Source organism: Nanorana parkeri, unplaced genomic scaffold, assembly GCF_000935625.1.
Source record: "Nanorana parkeri isolate BGI_ZX_2015 unplaced genomic scaffold, ASM93562v1 scaffold671, whole genome shotgun sequence".
NCBI lineage: Eukaryota > Metazoa > Chordata > Amphibia > Anura > Dicroglossidae > Nanorana > Nanorana parkeri.
Genome location: NW_017306939.1, coordinates 877,209 through 881,853, shown reverse-complemented (window position 1 = coordinate 881,853; position 4,645 = coordinate 877,209). Strand labels below are relative to the sequence as shown.

The 4,645-nt window shown below is 41.3% G+C and overlaps 1 protein-coding gene across 1 annotated transcript in view; it reads right to left on the bottom strand.

The window, feature by feature from the left end:
* AGRN (agrin) overlaps positions 1–4,645 on the bottom strand; it is a 430,880-nt gene that overhangs the window by 9,367 nt on the left and 416,868 nt on the right. The window lies entirely within an intron of this gene.

The following is a 4,645-nucleotide window of genomic DNA, read 5'->3' as shown; positions in this document are numbered from 1 at the left end:
ACATATACATTTGTGTGGTGGGGGTTTTTAAAAAAGGAAAATTGTATACATTTATTGAATTCATTAAAAAAAGAGTTAAAATCAGTGGTATTGTACATACATGATTATCGAATCCCTACATTTCTTGTATATTTTTATATAAAGATCATGCATAATTCATAGTCCATTTCATAATGTCAATCATTTATCAATCATTGTATTACATATACATTGTTGTACCGCTCCAATGATCCCCTATGCGTTTCGCATGTGAGCTTCCTCAGGGGGTTCTATTCCCGGCAAGAAATCCAGGGATGAGGGATCATGTAGGGACCCAAATCCAGGAGGACCGCACCCATTCCAGTCACTCCCGGAGAGTTTAAGCAGCGGAGCCACAGACGCATAGAAAGGTCCAGCGGGAACTTAATATCTTAATGATCGGTACAAAATCTCCTCCTCAGAGGCCACCCGTTCGTTGTTTTTCTCATCTATGTCCTCCTCTCCTATGTGTGCCTCTCGCTCTCCCTTGGGAGGCACACACGTTTTTTTATTAATTAAACCTACAATACTGCCAAATGCAATGGAGCAGATTCTGAGGTATTCTCTATCATGCGCCAGACTGTTTTGTGCACTATTATACCTTACATGCCATGTTTTCCCCAAACCCAATCTTGTGTAGACCCTGGCAGGTTATTTGCTGACTTATGTCTCTGGAATTGAGGTTTGGCATGTTGGTAAATGAAATCTGGTCATTATTGGTGTAAAACCCACAGACTCTGCTATGATCTTGCCCCCAGTTCCAGTGACTCACATTTGATTACCAAGCTGCCCAGTATTCTCATTAGGGAGCAATTTGTTACATAAAGTCTCCTCTAATAGTAAAATAAGGACCACCCTCCCTTGTAACTAGATATTGAAACTCCAACAGACTCATAGCTAGAAAATCTTGTAGGTTAGGGCCAAATTGTAAAGAGACCAGAGTGGGTGTGCTGGTGTCTGGTAATACAGAAGGACATCTGTGTGAGCAAGGAAATAGTGGGCAGAGAGTGTGGAATATCTTTACTAGAACGGAGTTCCCCTTTCATAAGCTTTTTATGCCCAGCTGGCATTAGGGGGTTTCCAGCTGGGTCAAGCAAGAAGCGTGGCTGGTATGCTGAGACGTGTGCATGTGTTTTATGGAATGGTTGGGCAGCAGAGCAACTCACCACTTGTAGCATGTTAGCGGAATGACGTTATGTCACATGATCTGAACAGTCACTTTTACTGCTCACAAAAGAACAATCTTCATTGGCTGTGCACTATGAAAATAACCATGACCTGTAGAAATTGTGTATTTTCCCCATTTTCAATCCGGCATGATTCAACGTATGCCTTGTTTCATTAACTTGTCACCCACGCTCTGTCTTTCACATGTCAGCAGGCACCTGTCATATAAAGCTGCATTTATTGGGATATTCTTAGCATAGCCTAGCAGTGGTGCCCTAGGAGTGGCCATCGATCAGCAGATCTCCCACCACATATTATAAATAGTGAGAGAGCTGCCTTTCATTGTTAAGCCACAAGGTGCTGGCAACATCCCTAATGTTCCAGAAAACAATACATTGTGTCTGGCCGCCTTTCTGATGATCAAATTACCACAAAAAAAAACCAAATACCCCAAGCCGTTCCCCAGCTGCATAGGAGGCACTATCTTATTGCATGCTCTTCTGAAAGTCTATTCCATATGACAATATCATGAAATGTTACTGAATACTTTAGTATTTGTTTGTTGTATAACACCGTGGGGGGAATTTATCAAAACTGGAGCAGCCAAAATCTGGAGCAGTTGCCTATGGCAACCAATCAGCTTCTCTCTTCAGTTTGTTCAGTTAAGCTTTGAAAATGAAAGGTGGATGCTGATTGGTTGCCATGCACAGCTGCCCCAGATTTTGTCTTGATAAATTCCCCTCGCTGTGCTAAGGAACAACTTGCAGCATCTTCTTCACAGGCTCCATAAATGTGCCCTACAGTAACTGTGAGAGTATAATGTGGAATGTACTAGTTTTTTGTATTGTAATTTCTGTCCTGTGAACACATTTTTAACTTTTGGAATTACAAATCATTTAGACTTCAATGAGTCCTAATCTTAGCGCTTTGCAAAAATCGAATGTGTCCGTGTCCCTCACAGAATTGCAATTTTGAGTAAGCTCAACTAATCAAGTTAGTGTCACTATCATTTCATAGTGCTCAGCCAATAAACAAACATACAGCAATATACTGGCGTGCATTCACAACATGAACATAAGCCACATGAGGAGAAGCAAAATAGCAAGCAGTGAGAACTTACCTTGGGTCATCGGGATTGTCCACAGGGGCATGACTTAGGAGGCAGAAAGAAAGGAGGAGGCATGCAGTAAGCAGCAGCAGAGATAAAGAGCAAAAAAGCCTCCTCGCCCACCACCCCACACACAAGACCGGGCCTAATCTTCAGAAGAACATATTGTTCAGTAAACATTAGTAACAAAACTACCATAATGGAGCTGTAGTAAGGCCTGTGAACAAGAACACCCCATGTAAGTTAAAGCTGAACTAGCATTATCTTTAGTCTTGCACACTTGTCCGGGTCCCTCTCCTCTACCGGGAATGCTTGGCCTAAATTTACTGTGCACTGTATGTGTCCCAAAGTGTACATTAGAAACTGCAAAGAGTTGTCTACATTGCATAGAGAAGCACAGAGGTCTAATAATGACATCACTGGGACGAAATAGGATGTGCGATGAAAACAGAAAAGGTTTTATTAAAAAAAATGTTATTAGTAAGTTGATGAGGGGGAACCAGGGAAGGAAACATATAAGCAGAACAAACTTCAACTTTACCCTTCCTTGGCCAAAGGGTGCTCTGTGGAAACCCATTCAGGCAGCACCTACGGTAGCTGGTGTACTGATGGCGCTATATGCCACCAACAAAAATAAGGGAGTCGAATGCCTGACCAAGATTGACCCAAATTGCTTACAATCTGTTGAACAAGCAGCCTATCTATCAAATGAATTGCCACACACGCAGCCTGCTTACAAACACATTCAGCTGGTCAAAGAACAAAACAGTCTTTTACCCAGGTACCCTAAACCTAAATGAGAATTCCACCCTTGTAGTGCAGGGGATAGGCTCTGATAACTGAAATTTACATGTATTTATATTCAGTGTATCAGAATACAAGAGTTTTTGGGACATAATTGGCCTTGTGAGAAGGACGAGCATTAGTAAACTGGATCAGGTGAACCAAAATCCAAGCAGAATGATCCCAGTATGTGTACATGAGAGGGATGGTTAGACCAACGTTCTGCTCATCCTTCTCAATAGGCAGCACCATCAGTACATAGTGCCCATGCTGTTCTATATACACCCATGCTCCGCAGCATTCATCATTAGACTCTAAGGAAAGAACTTTGTATTTCACAAGGACAAATACATTTCAGGAAAGTTACTATTGGGGGATTGATCATTTTTTATAAGGAAAGTCAGCTTTGTTTTAAATGGAGGTCTAATTTTCCTTCTCTTGAATAATCCAGACATTGTCCTGCCCTAGTTTCTTAGGGAGATGTTGATCCATCACCCAGCAATCTCCCTCTCTGCTGGGTGAGACACTACATTTAGGATTATTAGGACCATTTTTAAAGACATTATTTTATTACTTTGCAGACAGAATAGTACTATAGAGGATATGTGTCAAAATGACTCAATCCAGGAAGAGAAGAATGGATCGTTCCTGGGTTTTGTGCCGGAGGCGGCATGAGACTCGCTAATCTTGTTTGTTACATTTGACTCGGATCTCTGAGGAATTGAGGTTAATGGTAGGGATACATCAGCTAACCATCTCTTGTATGACGTGATTGCTGCAGTTGACAAATCTCAGTAAAAAGCAGTTTTACTGATTACAAGTGAAAATAATGCTGACAATTGTATGCAGAATTATATTCATATTCTTCTTTCTTATTCAGAGAAAGAGTTACGCAGAACAACACAATAGTGACACAACATAATCATGTTATTCAAGCAGATCATATATTCTGTGAATGTCTCAAGAACACTGCATGACTATTAAATGTTCTCTGAATTTATCAACGGGTAATTAGCTTGTCCTCCAATGTCATACTGAAACACAAAGACAGCAATAGGGTTTATTTTTGAAAAAGGGTGAAAGAAAAGTGGAGGTGTTGCCTTAAAAACAAATTGTCGGGACTGGACCTATTATATTACAACAGAGCAGTGCTAAGTAAATGTAACGATGTTTTAACGGTGAGAGACCCGTATCTCACCAGGTTTATACAGGAACTGGAGTATGCAGGCTCAAAACACACATGAAAATAAAGTGAGGGCGCCTGGAGAAGCCTACAAGAGCCCTGCGATAAATCCTGAAATCCACGACACTCTAATGTACAAAGTGTAAGTATTTCCGGGCAGTACTGAAGGTTGACTCGCCTCCTGCAGCTCCTTTTTGGACTAGTATTTAGAACGGGTGGCCTCACTTGTCAATAGGGAGGAACAAGAAGTGGGCAGGCCAGCCCTCAACACTAACAAGTAGTCTTTAACATGTGCTCATCCAAGCCTTATGAGGCACTGCAGGACTCTTGTACACTATGACAGGTGCCAGGATTTAATCAATATGCTTTCTATATATATATATATA